The sequence below is a fragment of the Leptodactylus fuscus genome, chromosome 1, assembly GCF_031893055.1.
Source record: "Leptodactylus fuscus isolate aLepFus1 chromosome 1, aLepFus1.hap2, whole genome shotgun sequence".
NCBI classification, from domain to species: domain Eukaryota; kingdom Metazoa; phylum Chordata; class Amphibia; order Anura; family Leptodactylidae; genus Leptodactylus; species Leptodactylus fuscus.
In genome coordinates, this window is record NC_134265.1 from 141,819,773 (window position 1) to 141,836,172 (window position 16,400).

Here is a 16,400-nt window from a genome sequence, read left to right on the forward strand (position 1 = left end):
ATTCTGAATTCTAATTGTCAAATGTATCTTTTATGTCTTAATCTGGCCATACGACTAAGATGATGTCCGATGGCTGATAATTGGTATCCATCTGGCCGACAACCCCAAGACATACGTGGCCATTGGTAGGCAGTCTGGAGGGTTCCATATCCATAAAAACGTAAGCTGATAATAAAGAATAGACTGGCACTTTTGTCTGCAAGTTAATAAATCTGTTGGGTCAAGACATTCATGTCCTGAATACAGTGGAAAATGGGCAACATGGTACATTTTTTTAGTGGAAAATGACCACCATTAAGAATCCCATTGTGCAAAAAGATTGAAATTAGAGACCAAAAATGGAGGGTGGGGGGTACAGAAGATTGTGTAAGTAATGTTGAAGAAAGACCTCTGATTGTTGTATTTGTCTGAAGAGGTGGTTTTGAGATTTAGGGCCTGAAGAGCTTTGGTGCGTCACATGACCTTTAATGTCAGAGGAAGGGAAAGCCTGCAAAGTTGACTTGAGAGCAGAGTCAAAATGGTCATGTATGAGGTTAAAATGGCATATGGATTTATATCTGGAAACTATTAAAAATATGATTTCATGGGCAGCTTTGCTTGTTAGATTAAGAATTAGTAATGTATTCTATGAGTGGCTAGCGTCCAGTTGAGGTGTTGCCAAAAAGTAAAGGCAATGGAATAGTGAGATGAAAGTTAAATAAGACTGAAGAAGGATTGGCCAATTTGGTATCCTTTAGAGTGGGGTGTGAAGCAGTCACTTTTGGATTTTATGAAGGCATACACTAACATGTTGTGTGTATGAGAACAAATCGTCTTGCCATGATCGTACATCATGGAGTGTTGTGGCGGATACATTCATGGGGGTTTTGGCATTGTCCCAAAGTTCTAAATAAAATTTATATTTTAGAATGTTTTTTTTTTCTTCTGTGATATTTACATGAGAATACATATGCATTCAATAGGTTCTGATTTGTGAGGGATCCAATCTTTCGATCCCTACCAGATGATTGTTTTTAATTACTAATCGTATTGTGCTTATTGCATACTAAAATCATCTCTACTCACGAGGTTGATGTATCATAATATTGGATGAACATTTTAGCCCTTTAGCGGCAATGTCTAGTATTGTGATATTTTTTTTTTCCATTCAATTTAATTCGAACGGACTTAATTTAATTTCACAAAAATATGGGTCATTTAGTAATATCTGTTGATTTAGTTACCCCAGGTACAGGGTCATTCCCTCTAATGCCATACATAGCCAACTGTGATTACTGAAGTAGATGGTGCTAGTGGTGGAGGGTTTGTCAACACAAACATTCAGCAGTTTGGTTTGGGTTGCTTTGGTTGAGACCTTAACAGTGCTCTGTGGTGCTGAATGCTACTTGTTATATGTACTTTTTGACCTTTGTGGCACATTTCTGCAATACTTCTGTAAGACAGTGCTACAATCCCTTGGGCCTAGTGTTGTTTAGAGTTGTCAAGGTGTAGGGAACCACATATGGTTTCTGAACTACTGGTTGGGGAACGCTACAATAGAAAATTTACATACTGCAACTTTTACAATGCAATTTTTTAAACTCACTTTTAGCTGTCTTTATGACCACCACTTGGTACCCTGTGTAGACAATTAATAACTGAGACACAAGACCAGATCAGAAACCAAAGAAGTAGATAGCTAATGTCTATTCTACAAATCATTGCTAGCACCTTACTTATTTATCAGATTCATATTTGCATTACAGTCAAAGCATAATGAAGTACCCTGGACAGCTTCAGCTTTTTATGTTATCTTCTCTTGCATCCGAAAACTTGCCATATATGTGCTTGGTACAGTTGATCGCAATACAGTTGCCCACCTACTGTCATAATGCTATAGTAACTAATGACTGCATAGTTGGGTTGTCACATATTAGACAGCTTCACCAGAATTTACAAATGTCCATCGGGTTCTACTTGGATATTTTATAAGGCATTAACTTTTAAGAAATACACTTTACAAAGCTTTACTGAGCGAACAGGAAGGTAAATATTGCCAGTTGCAAGTGCCAAGAATTTATTTTCTGAATATATTATTAAGAAAAGCATATTCATACAAACTGGCAACAGAATGAGAAATCCAAAGTGCAGAACTATGATATGCATTGGATTCTCATATATTAAACTTTAGTCTATATTTGGTAATCTGTTATAGGCATTCTTTTCTGGTGCCACGTCCAATGTGTATAAGGGCCTCCTTGGTCTTCCCCTGACAGCAGTTGTAGGAGGAAAGTAGATTGGGCATGTTGGATTGTAAGATACCGAACCCTTCTTCCAAAGGGTAAGTATCTGGCAGAGGCTTGGCCATTTCCTCTCCTGTATTTAAACAACAACAAAAAAAAAAGTATGTGCATTTCGTCCTTTTATTTATGGGGAGGTCACTGGCAATTTTGGCCAACTGCTATCTTCTAGCTTGTTTGGTTACTTAAAGGGGTTTTCTGGCCCCAGACTGACTTTTTATACTGGTGACCTATCCATGGTATAGGTCATCGGCATGTGATCTGTCAGGTTTCGACACCTGGACCTCCATCCACTAGCAGCTTCTGACACCCGTAGGTTGCTAGAACTGCTGATATGTGCGGTATCTGGGTGTTAGACCCTGAGAGATCATATATTGATGATCTGCCCTGTGGATAGGTGATCAATATGAAACATCAGTTTGGTGCTGGAAAACCCATTTCGGGCTAAAGCCCCATGTAGGGAGCTGCAGTGAAAAAGTGCTGTGGGAAAAAAACACATTGGAAATACATTGCTGTTTTTTTCCAGAGCGCTTTTCACAAAAAGTCCTCTGCTGACTTTGTTTCATTTATACCTATACAGAAAACACCAGCATTTTCGTAGGTACAATTGTCATGATGCGATTTATAACAATGCAACGATTTTTGAAATCGCAGCATGTCCGCTGCGGATGTTTTTGTGCAATGTGTGGGTGGGATTAGCGAGAATCCAATCCAATTTGCATGTACTGTAAAATGTTGCTGTTTTTGCTGGGCCAGACGTTTACGCTACGTGGGGCTACGGCCTTAAGAAATCAAACAAACCTGTCACCTAGGATGTCCTAATGCATTAGTGCTTTACCTGTCATGTTTAATACTGGAGAGAGATGAATCCTCACCTCAAATCTGATTTCTGTGGTGCCCCTAGTGTAATGACCTCGGCTTGGTGGGCGTAACATGCACCCTCTAAGGACACCCTCTTTTTTTTCTGTTATTTTTGTCTGGCCCTCTGGAAAGGCCCAAGATGTAGATTGTAGTGAAGATATTCTTCTCACCTGTCACTTATTCACGTCTTTCTGGTCCACAGCTGTCAAGAGTGCATAACTCATAAATACAACTACCATTAAGAAAATTACCTATGCCTTTCCAATGGGCCAGAGAATATACTTTTTGGGGGCGTTCCACTTTTTTTTTCTAAACACTCCCACGGTAGACATGCATACATAGGTTTGAGACATTAAGCCATCGACGCATAATGACATGCTTTTGGTTTATTGTCCCAAAACCTACAGACAAGTCTTTTCACTAAGCTGTATAAGTGATCTACGTTTAGGCTACATCTTAGCGTTTCAGTAAGTGATCCCAAGGGGCCAGAAGGAGTGACTCTTTAATTCTGAGAAACTGGTCCTTCCAGTGGGGCTGCGGCATAATGTTACCCATCTTGGCTCTCCTGAATTACTGAGGAGGCTGATAAAGTATATAAAGCGTGGTAAGGTCTTCCTCCAAAACAACTTGATACTCTTTTTGTGCCCCGCAGTGTGGTGATATCAGTAAGGGGTTTTTAACATTTCAGAGACAGAAGTTTGGTTGGGTGGATCCATGTGTTTAGATAGTGAGGTAGGACTGATAGTGTCTTTCTTCTGGCTGCTGACACAGGAGGAGGTTTACATGGCTTTTACCATGAGATGTTTACGTTCAATTTGGGCTTCTACCACCAAGATGACCTTTCGTTGACCTCAGAAATATACATTCTCAACAGATTCCATCTATGGCCGATTTTAAGGTTTTTCTTTATCAGTAGACTTATGTGTATTCACCACATTGAGACTTGTTCACAATGTTTAGGAGGGGGAATCTGTTTTCTTCACCTTTAATACAGCCTGACCGGATGAAAAAGGGTGGATCCGCATAGTTCCCATCCTGCCTTTCATTGAAATCTATAGCCATCCAGAGAAGCAGAGCATGCAACGTTCTTGTGTCAGGGAGAGAAAGGCTGTCAATCATAAAAACCGACCACTTGGGTCATTGAAAACAATAGTGTCATTTTAGTTGTAAGCTTCCCTCCAAATTTGAGATGCAAAAGACAGTTGGATTTGACCTGAAAGATGGAGAGATGTAAAAAGAGTCATAAAAACTTTGTTATAGAGAAGGGTGAACTGAATACATTAATATAGAGTTTATGAGAAAAGGTTCTGTACAAAGGGTAATGTCTTTTATTATGGTGAGACTAGTACAGGGACATATTAGACAATACGTGACCAGCTACTAACAATTTTGCGTAAGAAATATGCTAATTCAACTTCATTTAGAGGAATGTGTTCCTAGCGCCACCTATAGGAAGGGAATTCCTTATGGAGTAATACCTTTTTACAAATAAACCAAAGAGTATATTCTGGGAATAATAGCCAAGCCAGAATGACTCCTCCAAAAGGAAGAGGTTCCTGTCCGAAGACGGTTTTGCCTGTCATCACTGCAGAGTAGGGTACCTGTTTCCAAGTATCCAGAAGAGTTGGGAGGTGTGCATTTATGTTGAACTTTTATAACATCCCAATCTAAATCCACAATAAGGAGTTGCCCTATACAGGTAAAACATTACCCGGCCATAAACAAATTTCGTTACTTTTAGCTTTTGGTAGTTTTATTAGGCTGCTGCCTTACCATAGCCACATTCAGTGTTGGGGTTCCTAGAGTTTTTACTCATAAGCAAGTGAAAATACTGATTCATCACAGCCTAATAAGTGAAGGCACTAGTGGCCCCAACACAGACTATGGCTGCGGTGCGGTCAGATCACCCTAATATTAAATATACAATCTATTGATGTGGATTCTAAGGCTAGGTTCACATCTGCATCCGGTCACCACTTGGGGATTCCATTCCCTGTTCCACTTGAAAAATACAGTGCAAGCAGCACTTTTCTCTCCACATTTTTTGCCCTTTTTGGGTGGAAACCCAGCAGACCCCATTATAATCTATGGGGTCAGCGGTTTTCCCAAGGTAACCGCTTTTTTAAGCGGATTAGTTTTCCGTTTTGCAGGGTCCCAAAGTGGACCCCACAAACGGAAACCCGAAACGCAGTTGTGAACCTAGTCATCTAAAAAAAAAATAAAGTTCGGTTTGGTATTTCTGCACTTGGCCAAAGATTATATGACTTTCCTCAGATTATCATTTCACTATTAAAATGGGATTGTAACAAGAGTGTGATTTATATTGAGACACATTAATGACCTCGCTAATAATGAGCTGGATACAGCAATTTATTGTAGCGAAATTGGAGAACAAATGTAAGCAATGTGATATTTCCTGGAATCATTTCCTTCAGTCCAAAGGCTAAGCAAGTTGACTTTTTCTGCTCCCATTCCTCTCCCCAGAACACACTCATCATCTCTTACTTTTATGTAGCCTGCACTGAATAGCCCCTTCATTGATACGTTACTATATGCGCTATGTATCCATGTGTTAGTTGCATCTATCTCCAGCTTTTAACCCAAAGAGCGTGTAAGTAGAATCAATAGGAAAACACGTATATTAATACAAGTTTTCTTTCTTGCTTACTTTTTTCATTTCTGAAATCATTGCTTAAGGGCTTCTGGCCCCCAGCTCAGGAATCCTGACCAAAATGCCAGAAGTATTACACAGTCAAGGATTGCAATGTAAACAGTGCTTTCTGCCATAAGAGCAGGGTGGTCCATTTTTTTTTCCTTTAAGGAGGGGGAGAGGAGGGAAAAATGCCTGTGCTCACAGCACAGTAGTTGTAGTGTTATTTGTGTTTTGGCTGCACAGATGGGTTTTTCTTATGAGCTACAGTATGAGAGTACAGATGAATTAATATCTTGGACAGGCAGGAACTAGCATCTGAAATGCTGAGATACTGTGTTATAAAACGCTGCTGGGATATCACTGCTTGGTTTGGCACGATAATGCTTTGTAACTGGAAGGATGTGTGGAAATGTATATTCGCATATGTTATACTTTAGTAATTGCTATTTATTATTGCGGGTATTGAGTACATGTGGACTGCGGGATATCCATGCCACACACAGTGTTCAACCAAATATCTGATGCAATCCATAAAATCTTGAAGATCAGTATCATATATGCATAGCTGTTTATTTGGTTATTTTTGTCTTTTTTCCCAAAATATCACTTTGGGGACAGTAACCATAGGACAATGTACCGATTAGACACAATATTGTGCGTTACACGGGGGAGAGAGTGAAAAATAACCGTTAAAGCGTTTAAATATAACACCTCATATTTATTACAAGCAGATACAAGCCCTGGAAGAACATGGGAGAACAGATGGAAAGGAAGTTATGGGATGTGGGGCCAAGTCAAGACTTGGGCTTGTAAAGAACACTGCAGTGTTAAGTGTGAAAAGGGAGGTGAGCCGCTTTATCTGGACAGCCAGTTGGATAAAGTACCCAGGGCTGATTTGTGCTATGTCAGTACTTCTTGTCATCACCGCTTCATTTTCTGACTGCATGGAGTTACCTTAGGACTTAGCAGAAGGCTTTGTTCAATTTTTTTTTTTTTTTTTTTTTTTCTTGCATTTAACTCATGGTCTGAACAAGGCACCCATGAAGGGAACGATATGTGAGAAGTATAATGTATAAAACTGGGTCCGCAAAAGAACATTGGGGGACATTTATTAAACGGGTTGTCAACACAATACAGGGTCAAAAGTAGATGATTCTGTGCCCTGTATAATGGCTGAGCACCATTGAAGTCAATGGGAACTAATCTGCCATAACAGCACCTATACACTATATGGGGACCGAAGCCAACTACTTCCAGCCCCATGTTGTGTATAGTACAGATGTCAGAAGCCCCACCGTAGGTGGGAAGGTGTAGGGACATTTATGCCAACACATTTATGATTACTTATGCCAGAAAAATTGTGTAAGGATTACCTGAATTCTTCTTCAGCTGGATTATTATTATTATTTATTTATTTATTTATTTATTTATATAGCGCCATTAATTCCATGGTGCTTTACATTTGGGGGTTACATACAATACACAGAATATACAGGTAGATATAATACTAACAATGACCGACTGGCACAGTGGGGTAGAGGGCCCTGCCCGTCGAGGGCTTACAATCTAGTGGATTTCAGTTTCTACCACGAGTTTTGTCACATTTACTAAACAGGTTATTCAGGGACTTGTTTTAATCTCCCTTCCACCAGGGTTCTATTTCCCTCAAACCTTGAGTTTCTGAGTTGGTTCCAACTTGGGATCACTTGATTGGAACCAGCACCCAATTTGCTCTGTCTCCTCCTTCGTCTCTCGTGTTTATAGGTAAGTTGCCTGTACCATGGGAGCTGGCTTTACTATTATACAGTGATCCAATCTGACAGCCTGTAATAGTACAGGTAATACCAGTAAATACAGGAGATGAGGTAGAACGATCTGGTGGTGGTTCCAGTCGTGTGACTTCTAGTCATAAATGGATACCTCCTTATTGGGTGAAATACAACCCTGGTTGGATAAAAGTGAGTTTTAAAAGAAAATCAGTCTATAGATAATCCCTTTTAAGAGACTTCTTCCTCTTGCACATTTGATACAAACAGAACACAGGTTAGGACCGGTGTACAAAACACTGGTCTTAATGCACGTGCCCCATCTAGTATAGCTGAGCAAAAAAAAAAAAAAAGCAACAATCTCCTACACATTTTTGTGAAATAATGTCCCCAGAACTCACACAGCATTGTGGGTGAGTGCAATTGCTGTGGAATCATTTGTAGCATGACGGATTCCTAAACATTTTTAGCACTATGACCAGTATTAGTGACCCACTGGGAGATATACTTCCAACTGCTATGAAACTTCTGAGGAATGCCAGATATATGGTAAGGCTTTGCTTACATCATATTAATGGCTTAACTTGGGGGTATAGGTCAGAGTGATCCTCCCATGTGTACCTCCAACAAAAGGCTGCCATACATTACACTGTATACTCATAAAGGTCTACCTTCAAAAAAAAAACCCACTTAACAATCAACAAAGAAAAGGTATACCATACCATCAGTCTGATTGTCTTAACCTATAATCTGGGGATATTATCACTCCTTAAGGAGAGATCACCTTCACAGGTGTATGGAGACTTACAAAAGCTGTATACATCTTGGAAAACTGATTTGCATATTTTTCCCATTAACCTATAATATGGAGAAATGAATGGAGGAGTTAAAACCATGGGACCAGATGAATGTGATGTGAGCCTATGTTTGATTCTGTGTGTTATGACTTGTATACTTCCATATACGTTGTATAAAAAGATACTGCCATGGCACTTATAAGGACAGCTGTGAAAGCTTATAAAGCATTAAAAGGAACAGATTACTCAAAGTACATCCCCCTCATCCAAGTTCCTTGACCATATTTCTGCATGCCTTCTGAAATGGGAATGTTTCCTTGGCTTCAGTCATTGCCCCAGATAAAAAAAAAAAAAAACTTGTCTGAAAATACACCAGATTTATCACAGTAGTCAATGCTGGATGATAACTCTGGTGTATCTTTAAACTTTCTAGTTTATATTTCTTGCACATTTTAGTTGGTTTACTTTGAACCGGAATTTTCAACATTATTTTAGCTCATTTTTGACACATGGTGGCGCATTTAATCCATGCCACCTTTTTTGAGAATCCATATCCATATGTCAAGCATGTTGAAAAATTTTAGTCTAGACTAGAGGCACCAGGATACTCCATGTTTACTCTAGTGTCTAATTTTAGGCTGAAGCCTCACGTTGCGGCAACGCAACTTATTATAAGCCAGGGGTGGATTTAGCAGTAGGTAGAAATATAAGAACTTCCTATCTATTTCCCATTCCTTTTGTAGCCATTCTTGGCTTTTGCTCAAAAATCCGCAGCAAAATCTGCAATAAAAAAAAGCTGCGTTTCTGCAACGTGGGACCTTGGCCTGAACCACAATAGAAAATCTGGGTCATTGTTGTTGGCCACTGTTTTTATAACTTTTATGGACCTTCCATAGATGCCCTCATTTCTCACTATCGCCGACCGCTTCTAAAGACAGGATGGGAAGTGACTTCACTCAATTACAAAGGGGTAAAACTAAATATTTTGGTCCAAGGTGTGTAAATGCTGCATGGCCTGTGCGCATACCGTATGTAGTACACACTAACACGTAAAATATGTGCAACTGTTTCACAGGACTTGTGAAGAAATGCCTCTCTCTCTTTGTTTCCCACACCAATTGATTTATCATTTTGCTTGCAAGCAGACTTTGAGTGTTAGGGCACGAACACACTCACTTTTCTATCGTAACTTTTGTTGCGGACCGAAACCAGTTGACTTGAATACATTTTTCTGCGGCCTGAATGAAGCCAGCAACGTGGAAAAATCTTGCCATTGAAGGGCGCCTGAATGTACATTTCAGCCACACAGTAAGCTGCATTGGTAGGCAGTGGACTGCTAAATACAACCATTTTTCGCAGCAGAGAGTTAGACAGGTGATTAGCATAATTAGCACAGAGTAGGCTATACATATGGTAATGTTAAATGTGTAAATGCCAGCTGCGGTGTAAAATTTATGTCAGGGGTCGACAGGGTTGTGCGAAAGTATTGTGTTACCGCTGCAGGTCAAAGCCTCCTTTGCCTACACCCTTTTCTCTTGTTGGTGAATGCAACTGCAGAATAGAAAAGCAGAAACCTAGCAGATAAGGCTGGGATTGAGGAGCAGAGCGGTAAGCAACAGGGGAAGTTTTTCTTCTCGCCATCTATAAAATGGCCAGTTAAACTGCGCTCCAGATTTCAAGCATTAGCCGAATTGCTGCGGTTTCTAATGATACACGTATGGCTTACGTGTGTATGAAGCCTTTCTTGTAGCAGATTGTTTGTGGAGCAAGATGTAGCCAGTCAAATGTGACAGGGTAAATGTAATAGTAACTTGTCAGTGCCACGGTTTTGTAGCCGTCTGGCTGAATTTGGAACCGGAGCCAAGAAATGTCCCTATGTGGTTTTTGTGTGCAGTTTAGTATACTGATTCCCCTGCCCCTCCAGACTCCTTAACCGCAGCATTCTTAAGAAATTAAAATTTACCTGTGTGGCTCTATTCACAGGAACGTAACTTTACATTCTAAACAGGACCCGCATTGTATGGCAGAGACGTCACATTTCCTTTGTTATACTCATGTCGGGCTCTTCTCTTTTTTTTTTGTGCCAGTAGTAGTGGTGTTGACAGAATATACTTCACACCACACTGACCTTGTGATGAAACTTCCTCACGGCCGCAGGGGGTCCTTATGAATCAAACCCTAATCCAGCTAATCCTGATCGCAACAAAAATCATGAAAGTGGCCCCCAGTGCTGTGTGTTTCTGTGCACAGATGCAGCGAAGGAACAGGATTGGGTATAAATCAGTGCAGTATGATGCTGGGGAGCCTGTGTGAAGCTGGGGGATTCCTTTGTGTTTTGTCCCATGCGGCCTCAACTGGAAAGCCAATGAAAGGCGAGTTGGAAGCATAATGAGAAGTGTTCAGAGCCATGAAGTGATGTCAGCCTTCCACAAGTCAGGACAAGGGAAGAGGGGTTAACGTTACGGGGACACAATTTGTGCCTATGTTTTGTTTATTTTTGAGAATTCTGTATTTTGTCAATGTACGCTTATCACAAATGTACCTTTTAATATTTTACGTTGTGGTCATACGCTGTCCTGCATAAATAAGCCTCTGTCAGTATTCTGATGTATTTGTTTGTATGTGGTTAGTCAATGGTAGCAATACACGAGGAACGCCAGTTCTGTAAAGGTGGCATAATTATTCTGCATGTATTAGGTGGCCAAGCGGAGTTGACAGTGAGCCCCTTGTTTGCAGCGCTGTCTGTAGAGATTTCTGAATGAACCATTTAAGTATCCAGTGAAAAATAGGCTGCATGACAGCTCCAATGTTGTGTTTGGAACTGGTGGGCATGTAAGAAATATGGAGACAGGGAGGACCATGACAGGCAGCAGTTTCATGCTGGGGGAGCGCTGACCTGACCTGATTGTCCCTGACAGTGAGAGCAGTTCTGCTTCGCTGCAAGGATTTCAATAGTAAACCTTTTAGGTAACAACAGATGGCATAACAAGCAGCTGGTTAGAAGCCCTTAAAAAGAACTGAGAGCTCTGCTTTTTGCTTTTACTGTGTTTTTTTTGCTTTACTTTCATACATTCTTATTGGGCATGCTTTTAACAGCCTGGCTGATTTTTTTTTTTTTTTTTTTTTTTTTTTTACTAGTACAGCAAATGGAATTGATCTCAGGCTGTGTCTGGTATTGCAGATGAATTCTATTGAAATCAATAGGGCTGAGCTTCAATACCACACACAACCTGTGGACAAGTGTGGTGCTGTTTCTGGAAGGATGCAGTCATATATGTTTATTCCTGAACAACTCTTTTAGGGCAGGTTTGGCTAATGTCTTATTTCATTGAATTGTTCCTAAATGTTATGTTTAGTTGTATTTTTAACATACATTTATATTTTTTTTTAGATTATGGTTTGTCAATGTGTTTACAAACCTGCTTATGGTTTTGTCTATTCTTCTGGCCTGTTGCAGGTCTGGCCTAATGATGGATAGCAACAAATCCCAAGGGACCCCTTTTACTATAATGGGGTCTGTCTGGTGTCCTGTTCTGTTCTGTTTTGTTTTTTTTCACCAGATCTAAAATTTGGGCTTCCAGGACACTTCTAAAGGTCTCTGCATCAGAGTCTCTGAAAGGATACTGTGACATACACTCACCGGCCACTTTATTAGGTACACCTGTCCAACTGCTCATTAACACTTAATTTCTAATCAGCCAATAACATGGTGGCAACTCAGTGCATTTAGGCATGTAGACATGGTCAAGACAATCTCCTGCAGTTCAAACCGAGCATCAGTATGGGGAAGAAAGGTGATTTGAGTGCCTTTGAACGTGGCATGGTTGTTGGTGCCAGAAGGGCTGGTCTGAGTATTTCAGAAACTGCTGATCTACTGGGATTTTCACGCACAACCATCTCTAGGGTTTACAGAGAATGGTCCGAAAAAGAAAAAACATCCAGTGAGCGGCAGTTCTGTGGGCGGAAATGCGTTGTTGATGCCAGAGGTCAGAGGAGAATGGCCAGACTGGTTCGAGCTGATAGAAAGGCAACAGTGACTCAAATAGCCACCCGTTACAACCAAGGTAGCCAGAAGAGCATCTCTGAACGCACAGTACGTCGAACTTTGAGGCAGATGGGCTACAGCAGCAGAAGACCACACCGGGTGCCACTCCTTTCAGCTAAGAACAGGAAACTGAGGCTACAATTTGCACAAGCTCATCGAAATTGGACAATTGAAGATTGGAAAAACGTTGCCTGGTCTGATGAGTCTCGATTTCTGCTGCGACATTCGGATGGTAGGGTCAGAATTTGGCGTCAACAACATGAAAGCATAGATCCATCCTGCCGTGTATCAACGGTTCAGGCTGGTGGTGGTGTCATGGTGTGGGGAATATTTTCTTGGCACTCTTTGGGCCCCTTGGTACCAATTGAGCATCGTTGCAACGCCAAAGCCTACCTGAGTATTGTTGCTGACCATGTCCATCCCTTTATGACCACAATGTACCCAACATCTGATGGCTACTTTCAGCAGGATAATGCGCCATGTCATAAAGCTGGAATCATCTCAGACTGGTTTCTTGAACATGACAATGAGTTCACTGTACTCCAATGGCCTCCACAGTCACCAGATCTCAATCCAATAGAGCATCTTTGGGATGTGGTGGAACGGGAGATTCGCATGATGGATGTGCAGCCGACAAATCTGCGGCAACTGTGTGATGCCATCATGTCAATATGGACCAAAATCTCTGAGGAATGCTTCCAGCACCTTGTTGAATCTATGCCACGAAGAATTGAGGCAGTTCTGAAGGCAAAAGGGGGTCCAACCTGTTACTAGCATGGTGTACCTAATAAAGTGGCCGGCGAGTGTAGATGGCAGTGTAGCATTGGTGGGTTGTTTTGCTGTCTACAAAGTTCTGATCACTGGCTATTATAAAACCGTATAGACTCCGGGACTGGGAAAACTGGCTTCTAAAGTGCTGAGCAAGCCATCACATCTAACCCCTTTAAGGGGTCACTGAAATTGTGCTCAAGCCATGATCTGTGGGATTCTTGGGTCTCCTCAGAGAGCGGAGTACCAGTCATACACAGCCTATCGTAGTAAAGTCAACCCAAGATGATGCAGATTTGTTCTCGGCATCCTTGAGAGTCTGCACTCAGACCTAGGGCAATGGAGTCAGAGTCAGGACCAATTCTGGCTAAAGTCAGAGTAGAAAAAAGTTACCGACTCCAACTCTGACTTCAAAATGAAATGATAAATTATCTTGAATTCTGTGGTACAATTATTGATATTGTATATTTAGATGAATAGTTTGGTACATATTTACTGTTATAGGAATTCAGTCACTGGCTTTTTAACAAGTTAGAGGATATTTACTACGTCTGACTGACCGTGGCTGTCATTTGTGATGGAATCAGGAGCTGAAGATGATCTGTGGAAAAATGGAGGAGTCTAGCCTGCCTACTCCACAGCCCTGGTCAGAACCCCTACTGTCTCAGCTTTTGACCCCACTCTACAACATGTCAAAAGTTAATCATGGTGCCCATTATTAGTGATCTGTGTTGTGTCAACCTACCCATTATGGTCCTATACCGTACCTTCTTTATCTCCAATTTTATATAGAGACACACAGGGTTTCATTCTCATGGATTTGTATAAAATCCATAAATAAGTCATGGCACAATCCATTGTGTTCCTTTTTACATGGACCTATAGATGGACAACCGTTCATAGTCCATGTTCATTGGTTAGAAGTGGTATCGCAGTCCTTTGGTATTTGTCTTTGGGTTACTTGATATATAAAATACTTTGTTATATATTAGCAGACAAATATAATTGTGTTGAATTCTCATTGTGATTTATATTGTCAGCGTATTGGTTTTCTACTTTATATCAGCCAAAATCTGTCTGGTATAAAAGTCATTGAGATCCGAGGAGCCAGCTAGGTATTTGTTGCTTATCCCTAGAGGAGTTTTCAATGTCTTCCTGCTGAGAGGATTTTATCCATTCTTGCTTCATCATTCTTTACATGCATTTACAGTGTGTATTTTGTTGCTGTTTTGACAGGTAGTCGTGATGATGGCCTTTTTACATGCTGAGTTATTAGCGTAATGAGTAAAGGGAATACTTTGTTGTAACAGGTGTGCCTTAAAGACGTCAGCAGCTTGTCACAAACACTGTCCTCATCCATTTGGCACAAAAAGTTTAGACATTCATTCATGTAATTCACAATATTTCATGGAGCAGTGTGGTCTTAAATCTCACAGTAACTGCAGTTTGTTTTTTTTATTTAAAACCCTAAACCACTTATATTCCATTGTAGGGCCAGTTAGTGACCGTGTCATTGTGCTGCTGCGAAATTCAATTTTTTTCCCATATGTAAACAAGCTGTCAAGGCGGGACAACACATGCCGAGGCACCTATTGTCTTTCATGGAAGCCACCCAATACCACCCCAGAACTGAAAGACTGACATCTCCCATGGAACGTGATTTGCTTTGGCTCCACCCCAATTGTACCAAACAACTCAATTGCATATGGAATAAAGCTACTAATAAAAGCAGTCGGATTGCAACTGTGGTACAAAAAAAAGATATGCTCCGTATGCCACTAACAATCCCTGCAGCAGTATTTACGTGGTTTTGGTGGTAGGAGACTCCTTTTTAGGGTCAGAACTTGTGAAATAGAGCATCACTGTATTGTGCATGAAACGGAATAAATTTAATGGACTTTTTAAGATCCTGGTGAAAGGAAATCAAAAATCCTACCCATTTGAGACCAATATTAGGCCAATGATTTGGCAGATGTATGTTTGGTCAACCATGGCTGAAAGATTTGACTAATAACATTAGATTGTAGTCTGCTGTCAATCATTGTTAGAATTTTCCAAACAATGCTAGGCAGAAATGGACAAAATTGGGCAGATAAAAATGATCAGTAACTATAAAACAGGGTTATGAGCTTCAGTGGCATATCTTGAGACTCTTGGGCCCCAGTGCAGAATCTCTAATGGGGCCCCTACAAACCCTATTTAGAATCAATGTGCGATTCAGAATTGTGGTATGTTTTATGTGGCAGAGAGACCTCAGTCTGTAGCGACTGCTGCCTCTACATCCCCTATAGCTACACCCCTGCTGATCTGCCCATACTCGTTATGCCAACTCCACCAAAACATGTATACTTGGTTACGCATTTCTTTTGATGGAGAAAGTGGAATAAGCTATTGCCAGATTCCATTGGCATAGGCTTATCTCCCATGGGATCAAAGGGTGGGCCATGTGATCCCTCTTTATACTGACCTCTAGTGACTCAGAAGGCCCCTATACATGTTAGAGCACTGACCTGTCCTGACATTGGTCTACCGTATATGCCAGAAATGTCTTAATAGATATTGGTTCTACTTCTAGAGCCTCCACTTATCTCCAAAATGAGGGTTCCCCAGTCTCTGATGCTACTTAGTGCCATGGCCTTGCGTGCGTGTCTTTACATAAGCATTCACTTCTATTGGATTTCCAAAAACAATCAAGCACACTTGCAGGGGTGGAGGTGTGGGTCCTAGGGGCCTGTCCTGCATCTGTCAGACATTTATGGCATTTTCTGTGGATATGTTATAAGAATTTATTTATGAGCATTTATTTCAGCAAAGCTTTTATATTATTTTTCCTTGTGTTTGCAATTTAGTTACACTTTTAGATTAATAACTAGAACTATGCATGAGATTTAATGCATGTATAAATAAGAATATTTTATTTGAGAATGAGTTACCTCTACATTCAAATCCATATGAGTTGGGTTTCTACAACTCCCTTTGATTTCATTGTAAAGTAGCATCGCTTGTATAGATATCTCATTTATGATATATTTGGCATATTTGACAATTTTAGGGGGATCGCCCAGTTGTCCAATGTGTATGTATATAATATATATATATATATATATATATATATATATATAATTACCTTGAAGGCAGGTGTCGGGGGAGAGATGGCAAAATGTTCAGGGTGACAGAGCTCAAATGATGTGTATTATTGGACTTTTCAGTCCTAGTGACAAGTCCTCTAGA

The 16,400-nt window shown here is 40.6% G+C and overlaps 1 protein-coding gene across 9 annotated transcripts in view; it reads left to right on the top strand.

The window, feature by feature from the left end:
- The window catches only part of PTCH1 (patched 1), a 70,134-nt gene that overhangs the window by 18,015 nt on the left and 35,719 nt on the right, over window positions 1–16,400 (top strand). The window lies entirely within an intron of this gene.